The sequence below is a fragment of the Pleurodeles waltl genome, chromosome 3_1 (genome assembly GCF_031143425.1).
Source record: "Pleurodeles waltl isolate 20211129_DDA chromosome 3_1, aPleWal1.hap1.20221129, whole genome shotgun sequence".
Taxonomy (NCBI): domain Eukaryota; kingdom Metazoa; phylum Chordata; class Amphibia; order Caudata; family Salamandridae; genus Pleurodeles; species Pleurodeles waltl.
In genome coordinates this window covers 875,133,262-875,145,969 of record NC_090440.1, presented here as the reverse complement: position 1 = coordinate 875,145,969, position 12,708 = coordinate 875,133,262, and the positions used below count along the sequence as shown (strand labels likewise).

The window sequence follows — 12,708 nt, the reverse complement described above, 5'->3', positions numbered from 1 at the left end:
ACGTCCTTCGTCCAAGTTACATCCTCTTCAGTTTCTCAAGAATGTACATACTGAAGTGAATATTAGGCAGCAGTTTCATTCAGTGTGATGTGCTTCTCCAATCCTCATCGCTAATTTGTGATGAGGGGACAGAGCACACAGCAGTCGGTAAAGGTTTCTTTTAGGTTTATTCGTGGTCACAGCATACCACATCCTCCCTTCTGCTCCTCACCTCCGCTGTCCCAGCCGCCTCATATCAAATCCACAGTGCAAGGCAACCATTCATCATTCCAACCCACGTTCTCCACCCCCTCTTCTCTCACCAATACATAACATCTATTCTGTGTAAAGCGCTCATTTGTCTTTTTGGCTAAGTCTCTGACAGGAGCGGCTCCTTCATTATAGTGGAGGACCGTCGCACTGCTAATAAATGCCCAAGAAAAGCCCCCAGAGATGAAAAATAAAATGGCAATAAAGTTAATTTATTACCACGTTGTTTTTCACCTACCCATCCCAAACAGGACGGGGTGGGGCAATTTCTTCTGAGTGGCAGCAGGAAGCCGTTCACTTAAGTTTTAAGTGTGCATGTCCTTGTGGCTGGCTGACTTTTGACAGCCAGTTAGACATGCACATTTTAAATTTTTAAGACAGCTGGGTTAGAGAAAGGAAAAGCCCCCAGTGCTCTTAAGAGCACTGAGAGAGGCCGCTCCCTCCAGTCCAAGTGCTTCTCTCATGCTGGTTAACAGCATGAGAGCAGCACCAGGATTGGTTAGGGGAGAGAAGACTGGAACCCTGGAGCGAGGAGGACCTTGTTCAGCAAGCCAGGAAGGTAAGTGGCTTTTTCTTTTATTCATTTTACCAACCCCCCCACCCTCATTTGCCCGCCCCACCACTCTCTTACATGCCAGCCGCCACTGGCCTCTGCTTTATAAATAGTATAAATAAATACATTTCCATTCCCACTTTGACTACACCAACTGTAAAGACACGAGTGATGAAGGATGGGTCTTGTTGTTTGATGAATTACAAGAGTGGTGACTGCCAATTATTGACATTGGAGAGTCTTGCTGGCCCGGTCTACTAAAAAGATACTTCATATTTTTACCGTGAAGTTTTAGTGCTTTTTAGCTCAAGCATAGCAGTGCGCAAGTGCTGCTCTTCTCAACATGTTGTAATCTATTATGAGGGCTTTAACCCCACCCATCACTTTCATTTGATCCTGGCCGTGCCTTTCAAAAATCCCTTGATGTCGTTGGTAAGTGCTTTATGTGAATGACTGCACAACTGGGAAGGTACCTTAGTGTGGCGCACTATTTTTTCTTTTGCCTCGCTGCTTCACTCATGGCGGTATGTTGTCTCTTCATCTTCCTTGGTTTCGGGCATCTTACTGTTTCTTTGCGATGTCTGCAGGGGCTTTTTTTTTTTTGTAGTTTTATGTAGGGCAAACTTGACACAAAGGTATGGGAGGGATTTATTTATTTATTGCAGGTTTATATAGCGCAAACGCGATACAAAGGCATTACAGAGCTTTACGTGTGCACTGGTTACATTTGTTTTTGGTTGCAATTGGAGATTAAGTGATTTGCCTAGAATCACAGGCTGTTGAGCCGGCGCCTAGACTCGAACCGTGTTTCCCAACTCCACAGTTGGCAGCTCTGGCCCTTTCGCCACATCCTGTCCCCTAGGGTTCTTTGTCTGGTGCATGTTGGGGCAGTCTGGGAATAACTTTTTTTAAAAAAATATATAGCGCTTGGTAATACAGGTTCTGCTTTTTCATAGCGCTGTAAAGCAGGTGCTATTCGTAACAAAATCACTATAATTCAATCATTCATTTGAAAACGACCTTGCAGAGATGATGAGGTGAAAAAGCTATGTCAAGGTTTTAATCTGTGACATTCTCGTTCTGTCAAGACCTCTGCAGTGGCTGCCATAACCAACTGACTTGAGTAGAGCTTACCATTGGGTGATAGCACGGGCTCTGGATAACCTCCGCAGGTTCACCGACCAAGCACATAGGGTTAGTTCTAGGCAAGAAGATGGCGAAAGGTGTTGTCTCCAAAATAGTGCAAAAGGAGTCGTGACTCCAGACCCAAGAACTTCACGGCCTCAAGCTTGATAGCAAAAAACATCTAACCTTTGGATGGGCCTCTTCAAATAGAGTTCAGTTAGCGCAAACTTGATACAAAGGTATTACAGCGCTTTACCTAAGTTACGTTACACAAGAACACATTCGTTCTTGGTAGCACTGGGAGATTAAGTGATTTGCCGAGAATCACAGGATGTTGAGCCGGCGCCGAGACTCGAACTGTGTTCCCCAACTCCAAGGTCGGCAGCACTGGCCCTTACGCCACATCTTCTCTCCTATGGTTCTTTGTCTGGTGCGTGTTGGGGCAGTCTGGGAATAACTAGTTTTTAAAATATTGGGCTTGGTAATACAGGTTCTGCCATTTCATAGCACTGTGAAGCAGATGCCATTCTTAACAAAATCGCTGTAATTAATTTGCAGTTAAACTGCTTCTTATGTTATTCTCTTTGTATACAGTCATTGTAAGGCTGGTATTGCCAAGGTAGAGGAATAATTCCTTTACAAGTTTAACACAGAAATATATGGCTGCCCCCTTTTCTTTGCTCCTAACTCTTTTGACCCCCTTGTTCTCTGGGTTAATTGCCACAAAGGTGCCTCTTTGTGGCTTGTTTGGTGTTATAAAAGTTTAGGTAAACACCCTGGAAAGGGTTGCATCTCTACGGTATCATAGCCAGTCTATAGGAATGAGGCAAAAACACTGCTAAGACGGCAGCTTTGTTGTGTCCTCTCTTCTGCAGCGACAGACCTGGGAGGGTTGCTGGCATACCATCGACAGACCTGGGAGGGTTGCTGGCATACCATCGACAGACCTGGGAGGGTTCCTGGCACCTGGCATACATCCACTACACTCCAAACCAAAACACATGGGTAAAAGACATTGTCATTTACAACACCAATAGCTCTAACTCGCAGAAATGCGAGTACCTGTTGCACTGCAAATGCTTGTTTATTTTAGCATTTTTTCTAAAGAACAGACCACATCAAGGTAAAATGAGTGCCATTCATTCCCGTGCATATAACACAACTTAATTAAAAGTTTAAATAATTTAAATTCTAGAAATGATTTTAACCACAAAACTAAGCCAAGCTTCCCAAGGCATGAACCAATTGCAACTTAAGCATTATTTGATTGCTGCAGTTCATTCCAAGTGTGGAAATTGTAAGCCTGTGAGTACTTTCTAAAACCTATAGAGCAGAGTGCTATAAAGCAGGTATCGTATTCAAATTGGTGAAATTCATGTTATGCAAAATTTCCAAGATTTTCCAAAAAATGTCATTGAGGTTTTGCTTAATTTGGCCTGCGAAAGGCAGTTTTCTATGAAATTTTTTTAGACATTTTATCCCAAACCAGTCTTCTACCAGTATCTTGTTTGCCTTTTTTGTGTGAAGTTTGCCCTTGTGTGAAAAGACAATTGTTTTACTCATAAATTTTGTTCTAAAAGCACAGTTTAGCTTAATTTCATGCAATGTCTTGGAAAAAGTTCCGAAAAATTAGCTCCACTTTTCACACTCCGCTTTCCCCCCTTGCAGAAACGTGCTGTCGGTCGTGGGATTGTTTTATTATTCAATTCAGATGCACTGAAGCCAGTGCAAGAAAACAATATTTTTCATATAATCACTGCACTGTAGACAGCTGGAGCTTAAAAGTGATGGCATTTTCTTAATATCTGATTTGTAAAATTGTTTCCTGGGTTGTCATCGATATTTGGAATGTAATTAAGAATATGCAGGTCCCCCTTCAAAAGACAACTGACACTGTAATAACACAGTATACTACAACATTCCATCAAATACTATATAAACAAATATTTGTATACTTATGTTCTAAATGTAATCTTGTTTTGTTTTATTTTTCTTCCAATTGATTTTATTAAAGATGCTTGGTTGTTTACTTTCAGTTCCTGAGTGCTGTTCCTTTGAGCTGTGCTGTGATGGTCCATGTGTGAGTGGTGCACGCTGGGCTCAGCTGAATCTCATGCAGTTGCATTTGTGATATACTTTCCAACATTTCAGGGATAACGTTTAATATCAACCACAGCGGGATTCAAACATCTCCCAAGTAATACCAGCTGAGTGCAGGCACTGGCCACTATACTTGTGCAAAGCCGTCCAATCCACAGCATATGGTGTTTCTGGCTTTGCTTCTTTCAGGATCATCTGGTCTGCAGCCTGTTGGTGCTTTGCTGAGTTACTGAGTGTCCATGTGTTTGTGTCCTGTGAATTTTATATCAGAAGCTAGAGCAGATCGATTGCCAACTTGTACACTCAGTCTTTCTCAGCATAGTTTTACACTCCATCTCAGACCTGTTACTGCTAACCTCTTTGATCCAAAACTAGGTTGGATCGCTCATGAAATGGTATGTTATTGGTACAATTGTTTCTCTATCCAATCAACAACGCTAAATTAGAAGCTGATGGATTTAGAGGAAGCCAGAGAAGGGTCGGCATTGAACTAGGGGGTGGGCTGAGAGGGGTTGGCATCATGCAGTGTTTCTCCATATCATTAGACAGTGCCAAAGTTGCTGCCAATTGCGCTTATTGGAACAAATAATACTCTGTCCTACACTATAAGATAAACATTCCCACTGATCTACACACCACACAACCTTCCATGCTTCATTCAGTTTTTCCTACAAATTCCTCCCTAGAGTCCTTGGAATAACTTTATTAGAGTATGTTTAGGTGAACAGTGGGAATACAGCAGCTGAAAGTTGCACAAGTCTGTTGATGGTTTCCCCTGAACCCTTAACAGCTGTACACAGTTTTTCAGATGGGCTTCTTGATATTCTAAAGGTGTCTTGATTATTGTAACTGTTCAAGAAAGATTTCTGTAAAAGTTATTGACACCTTTTTTAATTTTTTTTATTGAAACATCAACATGAAGAAGCTATATGCCTTAGCATTCAAAGATGCTTAGACTCTTTCAGAGTCTTAAGCAGCAGGTTTGCAAAGATATGGTGTAGTAACCCAATATGGCTTCTTTTGTTCACATAGTTTTTTGTACATTTTAAAACACTGCAGGTTGATAGTTTGTCGTGTGTAGAGTGTAAGTAAACTGATGTTCAAGCATCAGAACAAATTGCTGACCTATAGAGTGGAGATACATTTCTGATGTCAAGGAGGTTTTAAATGAATCTATGCACAGGATGTTATCAAATTAATGCTTTCTCTTGCATGTGTAGTTTTCTATAGTAGAATGGATTGTAATGTACAGGCTGGCTATTCTCAATGGACTGTCATGGTATCTGTTGAAGTACTAGTGTTTTGTGGAAGACCATTGCATTCACAGTACCTTCAGTTTTTCCTGTTTGCTGGCCCTTCTGTCTCTCCTGTTATCAGCTTCGCCTCATTACAATTTAGCTCTACATTTTTTGACTGTTATCCCTTTTAGACATAACATTTCTCAGGAATTAGATCTTTCATAGATTCAGATGCTTAAATTATCCCTGTCAACGAGATGGGAGTTCAGTGAAAACATCTAAACACTAGTACTATGTAAAACATAGTCCTGCTGAGCTGCAACAAAGGCTCATTAGACGCCCTTCACATCATTGAAAAATAACTAAACTTAAACTAATCAGAGACACACTCTGTGAGGCCACTATCCTTCAGATTTCAATTGTGATTTGTTTGTGAAGGGAGTATTCTGGGCTTTGCTCAGTTTCTTACAGAAAAGTGACATTTACAACCTTACCTGTTGCAATTTAGTGAATATTTCCACCTGTCAATGATTCAAACAATGTCTGATACATCTAAAAATATATGTCCTTTTGGGCCTTGTCGGACATGTGGCAAAAAGAGGCTTCACTTTGAGGACCTTCACAAAGAGTGTATTTATTGCCTTTATCCTAACTATAAAGCTGCACTTCTTCAACTAAAACTCTCATAAAGAAAGAGGGAGAGCTTTTAATCTGGCTACATAAGGCAAATTCCAAGGAAGCACCTTCTGAAGAAGAATCAGATGGCTCCTCAAAAGGACGTAAAAAACACCACATATGGACGCATTGTGATGATAGACTCCTTGAATCTTCAAGGTCTGACAAATTTCGATCTACTTCCAAGGAACTTCCAAAAAACAGTTCACAAGAATCACGAATGCAAGGGATGTCAGTACTTTATCTGAGGAGATAGTTCCAATTGGCAGACTCGGATCCAAGCCAATGTCAGCGATACTGACACCAAAGATAAAAACTACCTCAGGTGTGGAATAAAGGTACTTAGTTGTTTAAACCTTAGTCTTCAGGACTATCAAAGGCAAAGATGTCCTCTACGGGATTATCATCAGTCAAGAAACATGACACATTGCTCAAGAAAGCGTCTACTGTGGTGTCATGAGCGCCAACAAAGGCAACATCGACTATATCGGCGACTGCAGTGTCGAATAAACTATCTACATTTGAATACCTCATCAATTACTATCTCATCGATGATATGAACACACCGTGAATGACACCACCACAGAGCAAACATATTCTCTTAACCCCTTTAGAGCAGGTGTCGGTCAATGGCTGACACCCACACTACTTCCCCAGTGTGTTTGTCGGCCATTCGCCAACACTGGGAGGCATATAAAGGCCCCTCTGGTGCAGAGCACCAGTGGGATTCCCTTATTATATTTTGAACTCGAGCTGCTCGGGAAGCGCTTCCCTTAGCATCCCAAGTCGTTTTTTTTTACGCTGACGCCATTACACTAAAGTAAAAGTAAAACAAGCCCATGGGCTCGTTTTACTTTCACTGCATCAGTTCTCGGCATATCTAGCACCCCAGGCATTAATTGGGGTGGGAGAGATATCATTGAAAAGTGAAAAATCTCCCCTTTCCAATGATATCTCTGCCCAGTGGATCCCTGCTTGGGGATCGCCATAGGCGAGTAAGCCCCAAGCAGAGATCCACCCACTAAACACCAGCGATTTTGGGAGAGCGGCCCCTTGGACAAGGGCTTGTGCTTGCCCCACCCCCATACTAGATCAGACATTCTGCCCTCCCCGAGGGGCAGAAAGCCCACTAGACACCAGGGTCTATTTTTAAATTAAAATAAATGGAGGGCAGATGGGGGTAATTACCCCTTGTCTGCTCCCCAGGATGGCAGAAAGCCCACCAGACGGCAGGGAATATTTATATATTAAAACATATGCCTACCATGGGTATGGACACATCCCCAACCCAAAAAGAAGAGAGACAGTCTTTATGCCTCCCCGGAGGCAGATGGGGCTAGTTACCCACAATCAGGCCTGGGTGGGGGGATGCACGCTAGGCACCAAGATTTTTTGTTTTTAAAAGTGTAGATGAGGGGGCTGCCCACAATAGAGATGGCCATGCCCCACCCCAATAAGAAGCCAGACATTCTTTCTAGCCACTTTGGGATGGATTGGGGCAGTTAACCCAGTATTCTCCCCCCCCCCCACCCCCCCAAACTACATACCAGGGACCACATTTATGCAGAATTTGTTTTGGCGGGGGTAGCCTGCCTGGGCATTGGCCCATGCTCTTCCGCACCTCCTAGCCAAGTAGAATTTCTCCCCCTCAATAGAGTAGATAGAGGTATTCACACCCAGCCCCTCCCAAGGGAGCGGGAAGGCACAGCAGACGGCCACTATGTAGCAGGAATATATTTTTTCTGTGTGTCTGGCCCATCCTAACATCCGCCCCACTCTCATCCCTAAAGCCTCATATGTGTTTCTGCTCCCCTGCAGACTAAGAAATCTCATCCCATTGGCAAACAAGAAGATATTTTATTCCCCTGGGCGTTGTTTTTACATATGGGAGAGGAGAGTGTGGCTAGCTCCCACTTGTGATGGTGAATGGCTGCACTTATTAGGCTTGGGTAGGCTGCTACATGGGTAAACCTACCAGACCCGGACAGATATGAAAACTAGACACCTGGGGGAGTCCTGGGTGGTGTGCTTCGTGAGGATCCCACAACATTTTCTTACCTACAATGCCCTGCATACATGCAACTTTGAAAATCGTCTGGAATCTGCAGGGATCCACAAATTTCGTACCACCCAGCATTCCCTGAAGTCTTCCGATAGTGGTGGTACCTCAGGCCCTAAAGCGCTACATGGGAGATCAGCATTATGGGTAGCTGCGGGACATGGGACTGTGCTCGACCGCAACCCATGGAAACATGCGAACCTCAGAAAACCAGACAACCAGGGGAATCCAGGGTGGTCTGCCTTGCATGGCTTCCAGGGGGGTTCTTACCCAGAATGCCCTACAGACTTCAAACTATGCATGAAATCACACATTTTCCTTACATTTCTGTCATGGAAACTTCCAGAATCCTCATGAATCCACAAAAATCCGACCACCCACTGTTACCCCACTTGTGCCGATAAAAACCTTGTGTCACTTGTGTGGCTGGGACTAGTGCTTGTGACAGGAACGTATCAAACCGAGGTCAGTGGGTGTCAGGCTCCACAGCACAGCCCAGCCCAAATACTGCAGCTACCCCGATTGCTTATCTGTTATTGTAGCGCTTTAGGTGCTTTTTATGTTGTGGTCTCATTGCCCACCCACAAAAGTGGTGTACTGTTCTTATTGGGGAGGACAAGTGGGAACACATAGTGGTAGGAAATATGGGGCTCCCTACAGATTCTAGAACGTTCACAGAAATGTGAAGACAATTTTTTTTTTTTTTTTTACCAAAGTTTGACAAGTCACCCAACCATGGATTTCCCCCAGATGTCTAGTTTTAAAAAATGTAACAGTTTGCTAGGTTTCCATAGGTTCCAAAATCCACAACTACCCAATTTGCAAAAAAAACAAAAAACGAAAGGGTCAGCTTTGAGTGGAAAAAAGGTGATGTAGCCATGTTGCATTTTGTGCCTTTTTCTGTTGTAGCTTTAGGCCTACCCACACAATTGAGGTACAGTTTTTATCTGGAGACTTGAAGGAACTGGGTGGAAGGGTTTGTGGCTCACTGCAGATTCCAGGATCATCACAGGAATTTGAGGAAAATGTGTGTGTGTTTTTAGTCAAAGTTTGAGCTTTGCAAGGGATTTTGGGTAAGAAAAAGAAAACTTGGTGAGAGACACACAAATCACCCCACCCTGGTTTCTTCCAGGTGTCTAATTTTTTTTAAAATTTCAAGTTTGCTTGGCTTCCTTAGGTGCCGGATGATCTAGGGCCCAAAATCCACAGCTTCCCATTTTTAAAAAAGAGTCCGTTTTGAGTGGAAAAATGTGTTGTATCCATGTTGGTTTTGGGCAGATTCCTGTCAAGGGCAGTAGGCTTACCCACAGAAGTGAGGTACCATTTTTATCCAGAGAGTTGGGAGAATGCTGGCTAGAAGGAACTTAATGGCTTCCCCCAGATTCCAGAACTTTCCCTCACAGAAATGTAAGGAAAATGTGTTCTTTTTTGTCAAAGTGTAATGTTTGAAAGGGATTCTGGGCAAAAAAATCCTGGTGAAAGTCACACAAGTCACCCTGCCCTGGATTCCCCTCCTTGCCTAGTTTTAACAAATGTGCAAGTTTGCTAGGTTTCCCTAGGTGTTGGCTGAGCTAGGGCCCAAAATAAACAGCTTCCCACTTTGCAAGAAAATGGCCAGTTTTCAGGGGAAAAATATGATGCATTCATATGTTTTGGTCTGTTTCCTGTTGCGGGCACTAGGTCTTACCCACACAAATGACATACAGTTTTTATCGGCAGACATGTGGGACTGTAGAATAGTAGAACATGTGTTATTACCAATTGGATTTTGCTGTATTTGTACCTTCCAAATGTAAGCCAGTGTGTAAGAAAGACATTTTGAAAAATACCCTGTAAATCATATGCTATTACAGGTACCCACAATTTCGGAGATGTACAAATAACCACTGCTCCTAAATTCCATGTTGTGTGCTCATTTCAGAAATACAGAGGTTTCCTTGATACCCATTTTTCACTCCACATAGTTCACCATATGAATTTGGTCCATACTCTGTACACAATGAAAAAACAGGTCAGTTGTTGGCGCTGGGTACCTTGGGTTCTTGGAGAACCTACAAACCCTATATATCTCCACAACCATAAGGGTCTAGTGGCCGTAATGGTATATTTCTTTTGTAAATCGACCATTCTGACAAAAAGCTACAGATGAAAACGTCACAAATGGCTGTTTTTTCCTACTCATTTTCAAAATTTCTTTATTTCCACAGTTAGTTTCTTTTGAAAAACCTTGAGGGAACTACACATATGACCCCTTGCACAAACAATAGGAACTGTGGGCTACCTCTTTGAAAAATGCCAAAAGTGTAGTAAAAAATTAGGTTGTTTTATTCAGCTATGCATGTTCCTGAAAGCTGGGAAGATGATGACTTTATCACTGCAAATCGTTCATTAATGCAAGTTGTAGGGGGAAAAAACAGACACTTTTATACAAAGCTCTTTTTTCCTATTTTTCCTCAAAAACACAAAATGTAGCTATATTTTGCTTATTTTCTCAGTCACTTCCCGGGGAATCCACAAGCCTTGGGTATTTTTAGAATCCCCAGGATGTTGGGGAAAAAAAGGAGACACATTTGGCATGGATACCTTATGTGAAACACACATTATAGAGCCCAAAGCGCGAACTATCCCAAGTAGCCAAAAAAGGGCTTTGCACTGGGGGGAGATGGAGGGGTAGTGGGAGGAGCCTTAGCATTTACGGGTTAAGCCATCCTAATTTCAGTAAGAGGTACCCCATCTCATTTAATAGTGGTGTATACTCTTCAGATTAAGATGTAGCCAAATTCTCCCCAGCACATTTTTGATTCTAAAGACTGATAAGGATGAATTATTTGGGCCAGCATATAGCTGCACCCAATCAAATGTCAAATACCAGAACCCTGATGACTATTGCGATGAAGAGGCTCAGCTGGCATATTTCTATGAAAATGAGTCTAAACTTCCTACTTTCAGAGATCCTATTTGGTAACTCCAGGAACAGCAGGAGCAAGAATGAAATACAGTAACAACCCATAGAAGATGGCTCTCACACCTCACCCATCCTACCATGCAGGTACAGCTAAACCTAGTTAAAGACTGTAGTTGATGTTAGCAGATTTTTTCAAATCCTTTCCTGAACTTGTGCCCCAACACAAAAGAAAGAAATTCCTCCTACACTTTCACCTTCAGCTGTGACCCCTCTATTTAAACCCACCACTCCTCACACATTTTCGGGTGTCCCACTCAGATTAGTTACACCGATGTAGTCTCCAGCGACACCTCATATATTGCCATCAGGACATCCTGACAACTATGCCACCTATAACAACGACAAATAAGAAGGAGAACTTTTCTCCAGTTGAAATGTCTTATATCAGACAAACGCATAGCTCCAGCTGAAGGAGATACAGGTCCAACTCCATCAGACTCTCCTCTGAAAAATATAGATGGTTCCCATAGCCTGATTAAAAGAGCATCTAAAAGATCTCTTGTTACTTCATCCAGTAACAAATTATAACAATAGATTGACAGGTCTTGAAACTCACATGTCTGGGGCAAACATTGGAAGTCATACAGAGCCTCTTCCAAAACTATCATCCAAATACGGCTTTAACATCTACGGTTGTAGCAAGCAGAGATCTCCACAATGATATGGAAAGGGGCCATACACATAATACCCTTAATCACAGTGAAATAGAGGCTTCTATTCACGCTTTTTTCTGATGAGAAAAAATAATCAGGTGAAAGGAGGCCTATGTTAGATCTTCATCAGTTGAATACATTTCTCATGAAGCAGATATTTTGCATGGCGAAACTGCAAGAAATTCTCCAATTATTGCAGAAAGAAGGCTTTAAGTCTGCTTTAGACCTACAGGATACCTACTTTCATATTACCATCGGTCCCAGGAACAAGAACATTTCTCCGATTCAAAATGGCCAGCTGCCAATATCAACTCAAACTTCAGCACCATGTCATTGGATTGCTGTCCACACCTCCTCACACAGAGAATTCTGACAAGCGTTTCATCTGCGTCAGCTTGCAACCAGTTAATGCAGGTCATTCTGTCTCCGGGGTAAGTAATTTCTCAAGGGGAGATGTATTCGTTGTTTCTGCTCCATAAACAATATATTACAGTCTATTAACGGTGTGTATAATTCAAATTCACAGATAATGAATTATAACTGTCATTATAATTGTGTGTTTCATCTAGGTGAGCACTGCAATGTGTAACCTTATTGACATTAGGCCCAGTCATGCTGATTCACATACAAGATACTAGCCATTCTGTTAATTATATGACCACAAACGAGCTTCCCTCATATTGACTATGCCTGGGCGAATTTTAATTACACCAGAGTAATTTTGGTAAATTTGCGTTACTCTTTTGACACACGAAAACTATATGAATATGCCTGTTCGGGTAATTTATATTAGCTTGCGGTAAAAATGCCTACCACAAGAGTGTTACTTCTTATTTCTTTTGCATTTAGCGTTACTTTCTTAGCGAAAAATGCATCCTGAGGTCCATTTTGGGCGCGAGGGTGGATTTTGCACTTTAAAAAAAAACGCATAATGCAGGGTTACACTTCTCGTATAATTCCTAGGAAATGTGCATAATTCTGTGTAAACCCACTTCATTTTGCTGTAATTACACTACAACAAATTACATGAGTTGCGCACACCCCTATTATTTACCACTCACCTGTATCTAAATCAACTACATTACTTTTGC

The 12,708-nt window shown here is 42.2% G+C and overlaps 1 protein-coding gene across 1 annotated transcript in view; it reads left to right on the top strand.

The window, feature by feature from the left end:
* Positions 1 to 12,708, top strand: part of TRAPPC3 (trafficking protein particle complex subunit 3) — a 77,316-nt gene that overhangs the window by 51,538 nt on the left and 13,070 nt on the right. The gene's annotated exons all lie outside the window — the stretch shown is intronic.